The 19,340-nt window shown below is 52.5% G+C and overlaps 1 protein-coding gene across 2 annotated transcripts in view; it reads right to left on the bottom strand.

Annotated features, from left to right (window-relative positions):
* Positions 1 to 19,340, bottom strand: part of GALNT18 (polypeptide N-acetylgalactosaminyltransferase 18) — a 342,573-nt gene that overhangs the window by 176,112 nt on the left and 147,121 nt on the right. The window lies entirely within an intron of this gene.

Genomic DNA, 19,340 nt, shown 5'->3' with positions numbered 1-19,340 from the left:
TTCCAAACTCCCTGAAGTTCCATTGTTTGTTGTTACTTTTGGAGGAGGAGATGGAAGGGGCGTTCCAGACCCTTGGAAAATCTGATGACAGCTATGGACCACTCCCCAGAGAAATGCTCACTGGCCCGTGCATGAACAACCTGCATTCCATTTCCTGGGTTGAGAGGCAGTGTGGTGTGAAGCAGGGATCGGCAGGGTCACAGCAACTCAGCTATGCCAGTGCAGCGTGAAGGCAGCCAGAGACAGCGCGCAGAGAATGGGCATGACAGCGTTTCAACAAAACTTTGTTCACGAAAGCAGCAGTGGGCCATATATGGCCAGTCCACATTCTGCAACCCATGGCTCCATCTGCCAGACGGACAAGTTGTAATGTGAGATGCCTCAGTTTCCCTACATGTAAAATGGGGATGACAGTGCCTACTGCACAGGACCACAGTGAGGAATCCAGGAATACCAGAGCGTCACACCCTCGGACAGTTACAGCAAGCTCAGGAACCAAGTCCCCTAGGATTTGCCTGTGGGTTAAGAGCCTTGGCCCCAAGGACACTGGCTTTGATACACCTCGACCACTCCATGAGGACCCACTCTGACTTCCCTGGCATCAGCCTCGTTGGACCCAATGCCGGCCCACTGGACTGGGCCCACTGAAGTTAATCCAATCCCCCTAGGGAAGGATAAAAGGTAGCTATGATTCCAGAAGTACCCTGACAACAGGAGCCAGGGAGAGGCCAGGGATAGAGGAGCAGGCTGCCTCCTAGGAGGGGCTGGCAAGGTGAGGGGAGGCAGCCCCAGCAGGGAAGGCCAGGGTTCTAGAAGGGCAGCAAGTCCTAACAAGGAACTAGAGGGTGAGTCTGGGGTCAGGAGGAAGCAGTCACTGGGGTCATGGCAGGCAAGGCACAGCACGACTCCAGACCAAGCATGAGGGTCTCTCCCAGCCGCAAACACCACACCCATGCCTGCCTGGCCGGCACTGTGGCTCCTGCCTCCCCTGCACGGGCTGGGTTGTGGGCCAGGGTGTGGCTGAGCACATGACTGGGATGGTAGGAGCAGGTAGGGGCAGCCAGGACTTGTGTGTGCACCCTCAGAGACAGAGAGAGGGGCGTGCCTAGCAGTGAGTCCTGGCATGGGTATGACCGTCCTTGCTGTGCAAGGACCCAGGTTTTACACCCCCAGCCAACGACATCAAGTGCATGTAAACAACTCATCTTAGGGAGTGACAAACGCACGGGCTTTTTGGGATGCGAAAGCTGGGCGGACCCTGCTGGTGTTGCGGTGGCACCAGTCAGGCTCCAGGGGCAGCCAGATGTGTGACCCTTTGCAGGAGGCCAGCCTGCAGCTCTGGCCAACGTCAGACGGCCACGGTCACTGGGACTCCCTCCGAGGCACTGGGGTGTGCGTGAGCATCTTTGCTTCGGGAAGCCTGCAGCCTGAATGTTGCTAAAATCCTGTGTCCTTGGCTCCTGTGACTCCAACAGCCTCTCCCGCCTGTGGCAGGTGCCTTCCTTCTGGTCTTACAGGGCAGCAGTGTGCTGGAGAAACTGAGGCCCAGACCTCAGGGACTTTCCCAGGAGACTTGTTAAATCCCAGCTGCTGGCTCCCAACCCCAGAGCACCTGCTGCAACAGGGCTGGGGCCTGGGGCTCTGCATTCATAGCACTCGACAAAGGCAGGCTGAGGCTGTGCTCAGCACTCCCCACTCCCAGAACCACAGCAGCAGAGAAGTGAACACTTCTCTAGTCCCCGGCCTCCCTTCCAGTGCTGGCTCTCAGCTCCTTCACTGGGAGAGTCCTCTCCTCCTTCCAGGCCCACAGAGCACAGCACAACTCCCACTGCACTCTGCACATCTGGATCCTCACACAGGCATACACATGCAGTCACAGGAGTCTGCAACAGCCGGCAAAGGCTCATCCTGAGAACAGATTCTTCCAGTCCCAAGCGGCTGCCCCCTACATGTAGCAGGACTATTAAAAATGTGTTGTTTCAAAGACGACAGGAGAATACTTGTAAAAACAAACTTGGAAGAAGCACTATGACGAAGCTGCGCTCCAGTTAAATGGTCCACACCTGAATCTTTCAGTGCAATGCACAGCAGCGCAGGATAAATACGAACCGGGGCCCCACGAGCCTGGGGTCTGCTCACAGGCCCCCATGTGCCCCAGCAGTGGCAGCCCCAGGGCTGAGCACTGGTGGTGCTGTTGGCAGCCGTGGTCTTGTGGTCATCTTTTCATGGCCATCCACCAGCTATAAGTCTCCCAGCTCTGGCAGTGTGCACCGTGCTGCAGTGAGGGGAGAAGTGGATTTGTCCTTTGGAGAAATGGTAACAAACAGGCCCTCGCAGCCCCGGTCCCTGGCAGGATCAGCAAAAGCTTTGAATTCACGTCAAAGGAGCCATCAAAGGAAATAGGCCATTTTCAAACAAAATCCATTTCTCAAGCATGACGGTAAAAATATTTATCACATGAAAGATGTGAACCCTTTATGATGTCCCGACGCTCCGGATTATGAATGCAGCATGTGTCTGGAGGAACGTGTGCATAGAAGCTATCATGGGGGGAAAGAAAGTCGTCCTTCCATCTGGCAAGTTCTTCACTGTCCAAGCCAGGCGTGCTGCCTGGGCACCCAAGGCAGAGGAAGGAGGTAGGTACGGCCTGCAGCCGACCAAAGGAAGCAAAGCTCCAAAGACACTCGGCAGGTCTGGGACGCAGCGCACGGGCCCATGCTTCTCTACTTCTGTCCACATGAACACTTCTCGCACAAGGTCAGGCGTGGCTTCCGTGGTGGGTGGGGGATCACGCAGACTCTGAACTTTCTCCGTAATCGTGCGTCTGTGCTCCTGGGCCCAGACAGGTCTGGAAGCGCAAGGCAGGCTCTGGGGCAGTACCCCAGGCTCACCTCTGATGATGAGTGCTCTGCTCAGAGACCCTGTGGCCCTGAGGGATTCTATCCTCTGTGCCAGGCATGAAGGTCGGTAGGTGACCTGAGAGGCTGGGCCAATGCACAGCCTTCCAGGGGCTCACGAATGTCTTCTCTTCAGGATGGAGACCCAGGCCCAGAGCTAATGGCCTTTCCTCTGGGCGAGTGTCTCTGACAGCGGCTCCCTGGGGGCTCCTGGTTTCTCCTCCCAGGCCTGTGTGGTTACCCACAGGCAGTGGGTGTTTGGAGTTATGGGTACAATAGCATTCATTTATCTTAGCAGCTGCAGAAAGCAAAGCAGCCTGGAGCATGGGGTCGGGAAGCCTGGGGGGCAGGGTCCTGAGAGTGGCCACTGTGAACCAGAGAGGCCTGTGGGTGACAGCCCTCATGCTTGGGGGGATCACTGTGGAGACCACCCCAGACACCACTTCACTCACCTCATCTAAAACCTCACAGCTCACTCCCTGTACTATGCACCGAGGCGGGTTAGGGGGGCCGGCTCTATCTCAGCCCACTCATCTTCTGCCAGGCTCCTCCCCATCCTAGCCAGGGAGAACTACTGGGCAGAGTGTGGTGTGCTGGGCTCTCTTTAGGGGCAGGGCTCAAATGGCCTGGTAGTCCCGCTTCTCCCTGAGACCACCTCGTAGCATTCCCCACCTATGCTGTGCTCAGGGAAGGGCTCACCAGCTCTCCCAGAGTCATGCCTGTGTGAACCAAAGTCAGATCCCAAGGGCCCCCCAGGAATCACCTACCCAGAACAATGCTTCACTGCCTTTTTGCAAAATCATAACCCACAATGAGGACTATATGTATTTCTGCATGAAGCCTATGGCACCCAGAACCCGCATGCAAATACTTACGAGGCAAGTAGGAGTCTATCAAGCAATAGTCCACCTTACTATGTGCAAACAACTCTGAGATCTTCTATTTTACTCCACAATATTCTATTAAAAGGAATGCTGGCCACAACCCAGCACAATTATTCTGTGGCCTACTAAAAGGCTGTGACGGGCCGGCGCCGCGGCTCACTAGGCTAATCCTCCGCCTTGCGGCGCCGGCACACCGGGTTCTAGTCCCGGTCGGGGCGCCGGATTCTGTCCCGGTTGCCCCTCTTCCAGGCCAGCCCTCTGCTATGGCCCGGGAGTGCAGTGGAGGATGGCCCAGGTGCTTGGGCCCTGCACCCCATGGGAGACCAGGAAAAGCACCTGGCTCCTGGCTCCTGCCATCGGATCAGCGCGGTGCGCCGGCCGCGGCGGCCATTGGAGGGTGAACCAACGGCAAAGGAAGACCTTTCTCTCTGTCTCTCTCTCTCTCACTGTCCACTCTGCCTGTCAAAAAAAAAATAAAAAAAAAAATAAAAAAAAATAAAAGGCTGTGACTACATCTTGAAAACCCCCCACAAACCAACCCATTGCAACCTTTAGAAATCCATGCTTCCTCTCCATGAATGTAAAAGTCCCTCCCCTCCTTTCATATTGCTTGAAATATAGGAGTATCAGAACTGAAAACAAGACAACAGTCATTTTGGAATAAAAAGCACACATGTTGCCTCACTTACACGGATGCCACTTTGCAGAAGCAGGGCCAACCCCACACTGAGAATGGTTACTCCAAAACAGTGGCCTTCAAGAGATTCCACAGAGCAGCCTTTGGGAAGGTGGACCCCACGTGGGATGGGTTCCCCTTTATCAAATTAGCACTGCCTAACAGCGACCTGTGACTTTGAGTGATAAAGATGGGAAGACAACTGAGCCTCTCTGAACACAGGCAGAGTGTGGGGGAGAGCAACCTTCTCACCCAGAGTTCCAGGGGCGGGAGGACCCTGATGGACAGCAGACAGGCACCCCTCTCTGTGTCACCTGCTGTGCATGCTGCAGGTGCCCATGGTGGACACTTTATGAGCAAAGTTCCTGCCAGGACCACTGGTTCCAGCTGCACCTGCTACCCCGGCAATCCCTGCAACCCCAAGCAGGATGGGCGTGGGGCTAGGAAGGGGAAGAACATGACAGAGGCTCTTCTCCCAACTCCTAGCAAGACGTCTGAACACTGCAGAAACCACCATGCCAGGCTGATGGCCAGCAGGGGCCACCTCTATTTGCTATCGGGAGCCTTGGTGCCATCCACGAATGTCAGGCTCTTCCCAGAGACACACTCACACACACACGGCACAGACAGGCAGCGTATGGAGACCTCAACTTAACCTCTCAACCCTGGCCCTGCACTGAAGTCAAAAAACTACAACCAACTATTGCTGCCAGGCCCTCCCCCTGACGGAGTGGATCAACACTTCCGGAGATGCAGTCCAAGATCTTTCCTGTGTTCTGCTTCATCGTTTATCTCCCTAAATGACTCCAATATGCAGCCACTGGGCTGAGGGCAGCAGTTTCCAAGGTTGAGTGTGTGCACTAGAATCCAGCCAGCACACTTGATAAAAACACAGATCAGCCCGAGGTGTGCCTAGCAGGTCTGGGGCAGGGTCTTCATGAGAAATGAGCCTCTCCCTACTCAGTAGCATGTCATGTCAATTGAAGACATCTCAAATAGCAAAGCAAGCCTTAATGTCTTAAGCGCTGCACAGACCGTATCTCTGTGTATGTCAGAAATGTTACGCACCGGGCCTTCTCTCAGAAGCAGTCATGTGTTAGCTCTCCTCTTCCCACAGTCTGCTGGAAGCGTAGTAACTGATGACTTTAAGGGCTGCTTTCCTCATCTGAGCATCACACTGTTCCATCTTCCCACCTCGGCGTCAAGGCCCCCCTTCCCCAGGCACGTCGGGGAGGGCTCTTGGATGTTCCAAAGCAGCCTGCCCAGGATACCGGCTAGGGCCATCCCCAGGCCCCAGCAGGGGGCTCTCCTCCTTCCAGCCTGCTGTAAAGCCCTTACAACAGCAGAGACTCATCCTAAGATGCTGAGTCTTTTTGCTGCAATACAAACTCCTCAGCTGTTTCTGATCCAGGGCTCTCCGAGAGCACATTTGAGAGACAGATAAACCCCTCCAGCTAGCTCTGCTGCAGGGGGCAGCTTGGGCTGCAGGCAGGGCTGCTGGGGTACAAAGGCAATGCCAGGCCCAGGGCTCTTCGTGGAACCCTACTTTCCTGAGTTAGCAGCAGGCAAGACTTCTCAGGACTCCCAGAAATCCTCAGCGAGCAGCCATCCCCCATGGGGTACAGCAGGTCCTGCAGGTGTTGGCGATAGGGAAAAGGTCATGAACCCTGCAGGAAGGACCAATGGGCTCCCCGCCGTCAGAGGCCTGACCCTCCCGCAGGAGGAGGACAGGTGACCGGGTCTATTGCCAGGTCACCATCACTGCCCACTGGGCTGGCTGCCTGGACAGACAGGGGTCACACGGACAGATGGTCAGACAGCTGCACCCAGGACTTGCTAGGGAGCAGATGGCAGGCACAACCATTGCCTCTTGAGACAAGGCCAGCAGAACACAGCACTCTTTAATCACATCACTCTGAATAAGCTAACTCTGAGGATATTATTTTTTGGATCCCGGAAGCCAAGAAAAGCAGTCTGGTTTGCTAGGAACAACAAAGGAGACAGCCTGCTTTCTTGCCTTTGCGGCTGTCGCAGACAGTGCAGAACTAACGAAGGCCCCAAACCAGGGTAGCAGGCTGTGCCCGGGGACTTCACACAGGAGCACATGAAAGGCTCTGGACAACTCTGCAAACCTGCCCTCATTATAAGCCATTCTGCTGCCTCGCAGCAACAGGCAAGCCTCCGAGATCCGTGCACCGGCCTTTCCTGGGGAGCGTACAGAGAGGTGGGGCAGCAGCTTCCCCCAGGCCAGAGACATGGACACCTGAGTCACCAGTCTCCCCAGCAGCACCCTCTGAGCCCTGCGCCCACACACCTGCCCAACAATCACTGGAGCCCACTTGATGTGGGGGTGCCACAAAGCAGTCATGCACGCGGTCTCTGCATTGCACAGCTTGGGATGGACTGTGCCGTGGGTACTCAGAAGCCGTGGACCTAGAACAAGCTCCTGAATCTCTGACATAGCTTGGGTCACTGGGCTGTACAAAGCGGTTAAGAGGAACACCCACCTGCTCAGGCTTGGGAATGTGAATGAAATGTGTCACGTGAAGTGCTCAGCAAAGCCTGGGCTGTAGAAAACACCTGGTCAGTGTCAGCGAGCGGTAGTCACACTGAGTCCATGTTCCTGTGTGAAATGGGCAGAAAGAAAGCCAAGGCCTGGGCAGCAAAATTCCCAAGCGCAGGTACCTGCTCCAGCGTATACAAGCTGCCTGCTTGGCTACGTTTGTACACTGAACTCCTCTAAGCATCAGGCTTCTTGTTTGTGAAATGGACATGATCATTACAATTCTTTCACCAGTCACAAAGTGCGTGTGTGCATGTGTGTGCATGTGTGTGTGTGTGTGTGTTGAATGCTGTGCTCATGCTGGCACATCTAGAAGAGTTTCTCCTTGCTCATCATCCTGGTGCATGAAGGGGCTGGCTGGCTGAGCACCCTGTAGCACAGCCAATATGATGGCAGCCCAGGCAACAGCAGGTGCCCTTCCCTACCAACACTGGGGAATCTTGTTCCACAGAATATCAAGGAGATCAAAGGTCTTATGCACAGCTCAGCTGAGCGCTCTGCTGCGTTAAACAGCAGCGCCAGGAAGGATACTCCAAAGCGAAGCCACCGCCGCCCACCTCAAATGTGTTTCCATGGAGCTGTCTGCACGGAGTCCAGGACAGCTCTCCAAGGCAGGAGGGGGATGGAGCAGGGTTTGCTGGAGGGGCCACGTCCCCGGAAGAGCATTCCCTGGGGCCCCTGCTCCTCCTCTGAACTCTGGCACTACACAGCATCTGCGTCTTGGTGATGCACCTCTAGCTCGCTTCCAGTCCGATTCACAGGGGCCACTTGGTGCTCCTTGGAGAAGGTCAAGGACTGTGCCCTGGCCAACACTGGGCCCACCACATCTCCTAGCCCAGCACTGGCCACACAGATGGCATTGATCTGATTTGTCAAAGCATAGGCTGCAGGCTGGCTGTTTGGAAATGAGAATTTTCCAATGGGGTCTGGGGGCTCAGGTGGTAGCTGGAGAGGGGCCTTTCCCTCCTGAGTGACCTAAGGACCCCCGCAGCCCACCTTCCACCAAGCTCCATCAGAGGAGAAGAGCGCATCTCTGGACATGGTGATTCCCTCAAGTCCCTGGGGCAGCGATCCCAGTGATGAGCTTTCCAGAGGTCCAGAGGTCTGAGAACTGGCTGTGTTCTTTGAACGAATCACAGTCCTGTTTCCTTGCCCATAACTGCTTCCCAGTGGGACCTCTAGGCAGAGTAAAGCACGTGGACCAGAACAACCACACTACCACCAGCAAGACTGCCCTTCCAATCTGCTCCTGTCTCTCAGGTTACCATTGCCAATGAATAGGGACGCTTGAGTGGGGATGGTTTCGGAGCTGTGCCCACAGGAGGTCTCAGAGCCAGCCCCTTAGGCATGCCAGGCCACAGCCATTACTCTTCCTGGAGACCTTGGGCCACGAGGCTGAAGGCCAGGACTGAGACCCTGGACACCACATTCTGCCTGCATGTACCCATTGCTGGTATAGACGAAGTTCTACTCTGCCCAGCCCTACATTTATGTCCTAGCCCATAGATGGGAGATTTTACCATCTCCTAAGTGGGAAAGAAGCCTCCTACGCAGCTCCTGTCTATCAGCAGGGTAGGAGGACAACACTGTGACCAGGCTGCAGATCCAGCTGCTTCCAGGGCATAGGCCTGGGGACACGAAAGCATGACTATTCACTAGCTAATGGTGAGCTTCTGATCTTTATATGACTCCTGTCCACGACTCAGCTAGTTGAGATATGGGCAGAGGCAAGGGATTAACTGAAAGACCCCTTTAAGATCCAACTAGCTGGGTCCCTGGACAAATCCCCAGACCTTCTTTCTTCCAGAGCTTCTTCCAGCCACTGTGAACCTGGCACTTAGCAGCACCCTCGCAAGGCGACAGTTTATAATGGGGCTGAGGGCAACATAACCCCAGGCAGGCTTCCTCTTGCTGGTGTCCCCTGGGCCTCTCTGCATGCACCGCCCCCCCCCTTGCCTTTCACTCTGTCACATTTGCCAGCTCTGCCATGGCATGTGGAGCTATAAAGTCCATAGCACAAGGCTCGACACAGGACAGGAGAGCCCCTGTAGAACGTCAGGGTCACGGTCTATTTTCTGTTGCTGTAACTAGATACCCAGCCTGGGTAACTGATGAAGAATCTAGGCTTATTGATCAGATGTTCCGGAGGCTGAGAAGGACAAGAGCACAGTGCCAGCGTCCGGGAGCAGCCTCTTGCTGGTGTGGACTGCAGAGGCCCGAGGCTCCCACGTGGTGAGGGGACTCAAGAGAAATCACCAAACTGACCTTCATTACTGCTCAACCTCATGACAAGTAAACCACGCCCCGGATAACCCGTTCATGAGAGTGCAGTTTCTCATGAACCACTGGGGCATGGGTCCCACTTCCCAACACTGCTACACCAGAGACCACATTCCCAACATGTGAACTTCTAGGGAATAACCCAACCTGGGGACGCCCAGTGAGAATAAGGCAGGCAAAGTCCAACGTCCAATGGCGCCTCCTGACTGGGGGCCGGGGATGGGGCGGGGATGCCTCCGGCACCTGCCCCATGGGCTCCAGCTAGACCCAGCCTGGATGTCTGCTTGACAAATGACAGCTTTGTAGCCTGGCCCACTCCACCAGCACTGCAGTTGTCCAGGGCCCTGAAGGGGCCTGGCAAAGAGTGAAGGGGACAAGGCTGAGCAGGGAGGAGAGCAGCAGCAGCCTCAGCAGAAAGCCACTTGCAGGAAGCAATTTGTGCTTTATTTAGGGTTTGCTTGCAAGATAAGTAGGTTTCTCTGGAGTGTGCAGCCAGCAAAGAACGGGTGATCTATCTCATCCTAGGAACAGCTGATAGCAGCCAATTCCCGAGGGAGGATGGGGCTCTCCCATCGGAATGCTGGTCATGCCTCCCACTGCTCTGCAGTGCATGGCTGGGGCAGAGGGGGTTTGCAGGGCTTGGTGCCAATGCCTGACTACCAGGCATCCTGGTTCCAGGTAGGTCCAGGGCCAGAGGGGTAAGAGTGACGGCGTGGGATGGAGCCAGTCACAATAGTCTGTCCTGCACTCTCTCCCAAGTTTCCTAGAGCTGTCCCTTTCTGCTCCCAGTGAACAAGTCAAAGTCCATTCAAGATGGGTAGATTCAGACAGGGCAGCAGTTATTCCTGGACTGTGCAATTGATGATGATGATTCCATCGATAATAAGAAAACAATGACAAATGACACTTTAAGTGCTTATTGAACCCCGACTGAATACACTGAATGGAGCAAAGACACAGGCTCGTACACGTTGAGTCTAGCTGGAGCAATGAAACTCATGGCTAAAATGTGTCACTAACTCAAATTCAGCTGTTTATAAAACCCCAGTGTCATGCCAGACAGCATACTAAGCATTGCAAAGGTCATTTCATCTTACAGTAACCCATGGGGGTGGGTATCACTGTCCTCAGGTTATAGACAAGGAAATGGAACTTCAGAGAAGTGTCTCAGTAGAGGACAGAGGTCACCCATGACTAACCCACACCCCTGTTACAACCCCTAAATCCTTCTCGTCCCCAGCAAAGCACCATCAACCCATCTCACACACACAGGCCCAGAAAAACCCTGAATGAAATAACACATTATTGAATAAAATTAAATAGAACTCAATAGGGCTGCTGCCACTTATTTGACTACCTCAGTGCAAAATACTTGGAGGCAAGAGTCTTGGATGAGTGCAAATGTATTTATTGAGCAATCAAATGAAAGCGCTCTGGGCCCAGACCATGCTCTGCTACATAACTTATTTTATAAATACAAGCCCAGGCTTACGCAAACGTTTGGAACAGAAGATTTGCTTTTCACTGGAGATTCTGCATTTCCACATAAAGGTGTCTCCAGTTATTCACCAGAGAGGAGGCTCAGGATCTGATGAATGCTTTATATTTAGCATTTATGAGCCTGAGGACCCCGGAAGGCTCACGGCAGGCCGGGAGGCAGCAGCACACACGGAAGGTGCAGGATGAAATATGCGAGCTTCACTTTCAGCACCCCGAGGACCCTCTCTGAACAAAGTCGGGAGGGACGGCAGCAGCAAGGCTCTCTGCAAACGTTGGGGCTGTGTGTGTCCCAGGGAGAGATGAGACGCTCCAGAGCCAGAGAGCTCCTTATGCTGAGCACTTGCTGCACACAGGCACTAATGAGGAGCAGAACAGCAGGTCTCTGCCTCTTGGCGTCTGTGCTGATGGAGAGAGATGTTTAGTGGAAACAAACCCAGGACCCAGGTCATTGCAGACTGTGACACAGTGAAGAGAGACTTGGAGGGGAGACATGGGTTTAGATGGGGAGGTCAACACAGGTCATGCTAAGGACACATTTGAGCTGACATCTGATAAATAAGAACCAACTGGTCACAGGGCAAAGATAACTACCAGGGTAAAAGTTTTGTGGCCAGGAAGAGCTCAGGGAGCTCCGAGTACGAAGTGAGAGCTGTGTGACTGATGGAGGGTTGGGTTGGGTGGAGAAAGATCATCTGGAACCATGTGTGCCACGTGTGGGCCTTGCTCTCACCACACAGGGCAAACTTGGAGTGGTTTTAAGGGGATGAGCAGCAGCATCCGATCAACTTATTATCAAGTGCATTGTGGTGGACAGATGGGTGGATGGCAGGAGGACAGGCAGGAGCAGTTAGGGAGCTATGGGGTCACCTAGGAAAGAAGTGGCTTAGATGTGGCTGGTGGTGCTGGAAATGAAGAGAGCTGGATTTAAGGTCCATTTTGGAACTAGAAACACCAGCCTTTAAAGTTACATAAAGGTGGGCTCATCCGTTCAGCAAACAATAAAGATCAAGAAATGTGAACCCAAGGATTTAGTTCTCACTGTTTCAACAGTGCTTTAGAACTGCAGAAGGTCTCAGTGGCAGGAACAGCTGCTGGCACGGAAGCAGGCTTTGGACGCCTCAAATTCAGCACGGATGATGCGGTGTCTGTGTGTACATATCCCAGAACATACGTAGGAGGAAGGAGACCCAGAACTTACACCAGCGTTGTCTGAAATGCCCCGGCCTGCTTTATCCACAGCTGGGGTCTAGATACAAACAGAGGAACCTAACGAGAGGGTAATGTCCCTGTGTCTGCGTGTCCCCAACACCACACCCAGGCCCCCTGCCCAGCACACACAACACACTCATGCCACACAGAGCGGCTACTGAACTGAGTTTCAACCTGCAGGTTTAACTCCCTCCCATTTCAATGTTACCACAACAGAAATAACAACTAAACAAGATCTCCTCTTTCTTTTTCTTTCAATTCTACCTTGTGTCATCTCTCTGGGTGCTTTCTATCTGCATAATACATCTTGTTACCATATTATAGTCACTGCATCTCAAATAGCTGATAATTATCATATTTCTAGAGACTGTTAGCATCCACTTTCCCAGTGATAGCCTTCTCTGTCTCCAGGTGAGTCACTTATTTCATTTTTTTATGAACATCACAGGTAGGTACTCAGCAGAGAAACAATCATTAATCTCATTAAAACAGCAGGGTGAGGAGCTAAGAGCATAGCTCCTGACACCCTAAGAGTTGAGAGTTATGGCTCCCAAGAACCTCAGATTGGTTTTTTGTTCCTTTTAGTCATAATGAGTGTTGAAATCCAAAAGCATACTTTAAAACAACATCGTAGGGGTTGGACCAGCAGGTGCTGGATCCTGTTGCTCATGTTCCTTTAAGCATGTTGAGTGTTCACAGTACTTGGCAACACTGCTAGCCCCCCCTGAGCAGAGCCTTGGGGACTGTTTCTGTATCTGCCCAATGCTTAGTTATTGTATTATCAGAAGATCAGCCTAGGGCACAGGGACAGCAGAAAACTGGGCAAGGACCATCCTGAATGTGCCAGCCCCCACGGCCTTTCCACAGGGGGCTGTGCAGCCCCTGACTCTGCTGTCTACACAAATCTGGTAGAAAGGGAGGAGCCCCAGTTTTCAGAGCCCATCACATTCACTAAGCACAAGACATCCGTTCCTAGCAGGAGAGACGGCTCACGCAGGCAGAAGTAGGGCCATGGGGAACGCAAAGGCGCCCTGCTCCACTCAGCCTTCCCTTCCTATCCCCTGCAGCTGTGATCATCCAACAATCACATTTTCCCTTCATAGCTTCCAGCCAAGTCTGTGGAAATCAGAAATCAATTAGTCCCATCCTTTGCTAAACCAGCTGATAGCCCCAGCTCAGTGCCAAGGTTCTCAGGAGCAGCAGTGAAACTGGGGGACGTCCATGCATTACGAACAGCATCGAGAAGTGACTCCCCATAGGCCTAGGCTTCCAGACTCTCACCTTGCAACAGCCAACTTGTGAGCACCTAGAACTGTTGGTGCCAGGGACATGTATAGAGAGAGTTCTGTTCTGCCCAGTGCCTCCAGTAGCTATGCAGGAACACTCACAGTCAGGGAATAGGAGTCCTCTTGGGTGAGCAGAGCTAATTGGATACCTTCAGAAGGGAGAAATTTCTCCCAGAGCCTATGAAATTAAAGGCAATAAATAAGCAAATAAAATGTGTTTCCTCTGACTGTGGAGGTGCCTCCTTTATTGGCTCATAAAGCATCGCCCAGCACTGGGGCTCTGCTATCGACAGCTCCAGTGACAAGGCTGAGCCATCAGCCTACTAATTGGAATGTCCTTTTCTCAGGAAACTCTTTCCTGAAGGAATCCGATCTCCAGCCCCTACTGTGTCTTTGCAGGAGCCATCGCTCACAGATGCTTGGATATTCGAGACAGCTGTTTCGTGGCAACTTGGGCAGGATGTGAGGGGTGGGAAGGGTGACAGGTTCTGGAAGATGTTCAGACAACAAGACTACTAAGCTGGGAGCTTTCTCTAAGGCAGCAACACCTGACAGATACCAAAGGCCCAATGAGTTCTTAGACCAACCAAGTGTGGGGGACTTCAAAGTAGCTGGAGGAAAATTGATAAGCAATTCACTTCCATCCGGGGATGAAGGTCTGGGTCTTGACCTCTGTGAAGACAGTTTCTGAGTTGAGGTTCCTCCCCCAGCCCAGGAAGAGGCTGGGTAACCTATTACCCACCCTCGCCACTCCCCACCCCCTACACACAGACTAAGTTTGATGGGAGAGGCCATGATGGCATCACATAGAGAACTCATACAAGTTCCGTAATGCTGAGTGCCTGACTAGTGGCTGATAAGGCTAAAGCAGCCCCCAGATCTTCCAGTGTCAGGATGACCATGGCCAAACGTGGAGCCCAGGCAGGAAACGTGAGCTGTCAGCCTGCAGTCATCTTCCTGGGTGTCCTACCCAACAGGGTAGCCTGCGGGGGAAGGGGGCCCACCATGAGTTGCTGTGGGGGTCTCACAGCGTGGGAACTGGGGGAAGGCTGGGAGTAGCCAGTTAAAGCTGCCACCCTGCTTCTGTCAAGGAGTAGCCCTCACCTGGCCTAGCAGGGGCCTCCCTGAGCAGCGTGTGGTTAATGATGAAAGAGTCGTCTCCAATGCTTGCCAGGCCCCGGGTGCACACAGCCATTTGGGATCATCCAGGCAAGCGCCTTCTTGCCCTCCATGATGTCAAGTTGGGAAAACGGGGAGCAGGGGCAAGGAAGGGGGAAGCAGGGACCCCTCCCCGACCCCACCCATCATGGACTGCATATCCTCCAGAAGAATTAATGTCAAATCAAGCTTTGAGTTCTGATGATTATGTAGCACTGGACCCCACCATGGCTGAACTGAGACTGTGGTTTAAGTGAATCCTATGACTTGTTCTTGCCATGAACGAAAGAAATCAAGGCCCTGCCTGAATTCCCACCCCCTGGCAGGCCGACTTACTCCTCCTGACCACATGTTAAGGGACAGTGACATCAAACCTAAAGATGGTCCAGTAGCTACACCCCGGGAGCCCTGCTTATGCGAAGAGCCAGAGTCACTGAATCAGGGCAGCCAGGACAGCCTTGGTTTGATCATTGCTGGTTCATTTTGCCAGAAAGTTCTACAATTAGGATTTGATCCCTTTGGGAATCACACTCCATCCAAGATCAAAAGCTCCAAGTCCTCTGGGCTTCGATATTTCCCTGACCGAGGAGAGAGCAGCTTTACACTCTGAGCAAAACAAATCTATATTTGGAGATGTTTGTCTAGATTTGCAAAGATAATTTGAGGATCTTAAGAGGATCCTAAACACTTGCAGAGAGGAAAAACCAGGTCATACGGACTGGAGCAGAATACTGGATGGCATTAGACCACAAAAGCAATACTGGGAGACAATGAGTCAACACCTTAAAAAATCCAAGGAAAATTTGTCTGCAACCTAGGGGTCTAAAAGCCAGTTATCCTGTCAATCAAATGTGAGTGCAGAATAGAGACATTTGTAGATATTTGCAAAGGCAAAGCTTCTTTCTCGGGAAGCTCCTGGAAGACATGCTCCTAGAGAAATTGGGTAACCTGAGAAGCAGGAAGACAGGGGCTTAGTGCAGGGACTCAGCCCAGGAGTGAGGGTGAGGGGCTCTCTGGGATGAAGGCGTCATAAGCCTCAACTGGCAGCACCAGGGCAGGCCTGGAACAAAGAGCCCAGAAAATAAACTGAAGCAGATGGATTATACTGTACCACCAAACAGTTGGAAAGTAATATCAGAGGTATAACACTGACGTGATAGAGCACACAGGAAAAGCATGAATGCTTATTTAATCTTTTTAATAAAAGGGCAATATTAATGCAAGCGGGGTCGAGGCTTGCCTGTTTGCTGTCACATCCATTACTTGCATCTCTCCGACCTGTTGTATGTCATGGGAGTCGGAAGAACAGAGCTGACCGACTCTCACAGGTCATGTTTCTCGGTTGGCATCTACCTGAGTTTGGCCAATGGTGGGCACTGGAAGGAGGAGAGAGGCCGAGATATTTCCCCTCCTTGCTCTGCCACCCCTGGCAGCTCCCACACAGGCAGCACCTCCTCTTGGCCTTGCTTCCACCTTCTGCTGATGGCTCTGGTCTTGGGTTCCAGAAGAACCACCTTGGCCTGGGCTCTCGAGTCACAAGGCATGGTAGCAGCTTCCTGCTGTTGCTGACTTCTGTCTGTCCCAGCTTCCCCTGTTTGCCTTCACAGCTCTTCCATTACCTGTACAATCCATGCCTAACGGATCCCCTTCTGCTTACAATGCTTGGTGGTTTCTACTTTCCTCACTAGACACCGATTCAACCAGGAAAGCCAAAAGCTTGTATCATGGAAGTCTCCACAACAGTGAATATTTTCACAGTGTACAAGGCTATCTCAAAAAGTTTGGGGAAAATGGAATTAAAAGATTAATTTTGTGGGAAAAAAATCTGAAATCCATGCATAGTTTTTTCATAATATGCATTTTCCATGAATTTTTGAAGACTCCTCATATGCATGGATTTCAAACATTTTTACACCAGAATCAACTTATAATTCCATTTTCCCATGATCTTTTTCTTTTGAGAGGTAGAGAGAATAATATAGAAAAAGAGAGCTCCCACACACTGGTTTACTCATCAATGGCCCCCAGGAGCCAGGACCCCAATCTAAGTCTCCCATGTACATGGAAGGAACCACCACAGCTGCCTTTAGGGTCTGCATTACCAGGAAGCTGGAATCAGGAACAAGACCCAGGAATGGAGCCAAGTACTCCAATATGGAATGCAGACAGCCTAACCAATGTCTTAACCAGCAGGCTAAACACCAATACCACCCCCCAACCCTACCACACACACACCCATGAACTTTCTGAAATACCTCATATATTTATCTACTTGAAAGGCAGAATGACAGAGAGGGAGAGAGGGAAAGAGACAGGAAGAGACAAAGATTTTCCATCCTTGGTTTACTGTCCCCCACCCCACCCAATGGCCAAAATGGCCAGGCTGAGTGAGGAGCAAGGAACTCCATCGGGTCTCCTACATGGGTGGCAAGGGCCCAAGTACTTGGAGCATCATCCACTGCTTTCCCAGGAGCAATAGCAGGAAGCTGGATCAGAAACAGAGCAATCAGGACTTGAATTGGTACTTCCATATGGGATGCTGGTATTGCAAACCATGGCTCAACCCACTGCTCCACAACACAGACTCTAGTCTATTGTTTTAACCCAAAGCACAAAGAGGACTAGGGGAGAAGCTTGTGTTTGGGGGAGGAGGAGAATATAAGAAAGCCAAGCCCTCATCTAAAAGAAGAATCAATTTATAATGCCTAATAATAATGAGTCAGGAAAAATGGCCTGAGTATATTATTAGGAATATGGCGGCACAGATGATATGAACTAGCTAAATAGTGGAGCGTCTTTGGGGCTCAGAATTGGGAGGACCACTCTGGTAAAGCAAAGCGCTATTTTACTTTATTACAGGTAGTATTTGAGATTTTTGATTCTGTAAAGGATTCCTTTGATAAAATTGAAACATAATTTACAAAATCATGATTCATTCTAGTGGTCTGCTGAGAGATGGAGTTAAACTCACTAACTGGTAGTTTGCAAAGCTGCCCTCTGCCCCCGTATGCGAGTCAGGACGCGGATTTCTCTCTCTTCTTGGCCCAGCCCCCCTCCACCACACCCTGAACCCTGGGGCTGTTGAAGCAATGTCTTCTGCAAATTCATTTTCTGGAAGCTGCATTGAGTAGGACCCAGGCCAGAGGCATGGACTCATTAAACAGAGCTGTGTTCCTCTCCAGGTTTCTCAACTGAGATTGCACCGTGGGCAGGGAAGTGACTTTGATGGACCACCTCCTACATCCAGTGGGGAGGGAGAAGAAAGAAAGAGGAGGAGGACAGAGGAGCAATGATGCCTCCCCCGAGCCCTACCAGGAGTCTGGAGAAGGAAGACGGGAGACAGGACGATCTGCTCTGGGGTTTCCAGAGCCAGGCAGGGAGATGCTGCTCTTGTCACTTTCCCTGCCTTGGCCTCCCACTGCCTTTTATTCTCTGACCTCTGATCTGAAATATTATCTCCCAGACCAGATCAGGATGGTGGCCAGGAAATAAATGTAGAGGAGAGATCTCTGCCCAATAACTCATCTCTGCTGGTGCTTCTCTCTGCTCATTCCACTCCAGCCTCTGGTCTTTCTTTCTGTCCACAGCTTGTTGTACACCGTCCACTTCTCAGGTGCTCTGAACTGGGTCTGGGTTCTGGTCCCTCCTGTCTCTCACGCTGCCTTCTGAGCTGCCAGGTCTCCGAAGCACTTGGGAAAGGTGTGGGACTCTGCTTCTAGACTCCAGCAGACAGAGGCTCGGAGTGGTCCCTGGCCAGGCCTAATCCCGGTGCCGTGATCAGACTCTAAATCTAAGGCACTGCGGGGCCCACTGACCATCGAGGGGTGGCATGGGCAGGCCGGATCCCACCCCCTGGATCCTTCCCTGAATCCGCACAGCCTCGTTCTGTGAAGGGTTTTCAGTGCTGGGAGACAGAAGGGCCCATGTGGAATGACTCTTAGAAATACTGGCTCACCCTGGCTAAGTGAGGGAGATTCCTGACTCAGAATTCTACAGCCTTTGATGCACACCGGGAGCTTGCAGGAGTGAGAGCAATTTCAGCCCTGGGCAAATTCAGTGTAGCCACAGCCTCAGAGCTACCTGGCCCAAGGTGGGTGGGACTGGGGCATTGATACATTCTCTCCCATCCGTCACCTGTTGGCAGCTGCTGAGGCAGGCATGGGTGTTAATCCCCCAGCACCCTGGCCTGCCCTGGCACAGCAGACCCCAACGGGAAGAGGAAGCACCCAGGCAAAGGAGTGTAGATATCGGCATTTGGAAGTGAGGTCAGAGTGCACTGAAGAAGCAGAGCAGGGATGTGGACACCTGCTGAAGAGGTCTCTTACTCCCGCTGCCCTCACAGGCCCTGCAGCTCACAAGGACCGCGTTTGCCTCTTCTTTTATTCTGCTTCTCCTCCTTCTCCTCCTCCTCCTCCTCTTCCTCCTCCTCCTCCACCTACTTCTCCTCCAATGTCTGGGGTTTGGGCTGGCTGCGGCTGAGAGGCAGAAACTCAGTCCAGGTCTCCCATGGTTGGGGGTGGGGTGCAGGGACCCAAGTACTGAGCCATCAGCTACTGCGTCCCAGGTGCACATCAGGAAGCTGGACCTGGGAGTAGAGCCGGGACTTGAACCCAGGTACTTGTGATATGGCCATACCTAAGCATCATCTCCACAGCTAGGCCAGTGCATAGCTCAGGGGCCAGCCCCATCACTACTATTAAATGAATGGATCCCTCAAATCACAGATTAAATACATGTCTTTCAATTACCCACCCCCTTTTGCAGAACTGACTGCCCCACCCCAGCTCCCCACGGGCCCCTGTGTTCTCCTCTAGCCACAGCAAACTACAGTTGTCATTGCTCTCTATTTTTCCTACAGGGCTGGGGGCCTCCAGAAGAGGACCCTGC

The sequence above is a fragment of the Oryctolagus cuniculus genome, chromosome 1 (assembly GCF_964237555.1).
Source record: "Oryctolagus cuniculus chromosome 1, mOryCun1.1, whole genome shotgun sequence".
Lineage (NCBI taxonomy): Eukaryota > Metazoa > Chordata > Mammalia > Lagomorpha > Leporidae > Oryctolagus > Oryctolagus cuniculus.
Note: the sequence above shows the minus strand (reverse complement) of the source record. Positions and strands in the feature narration are given on the sequence as shown.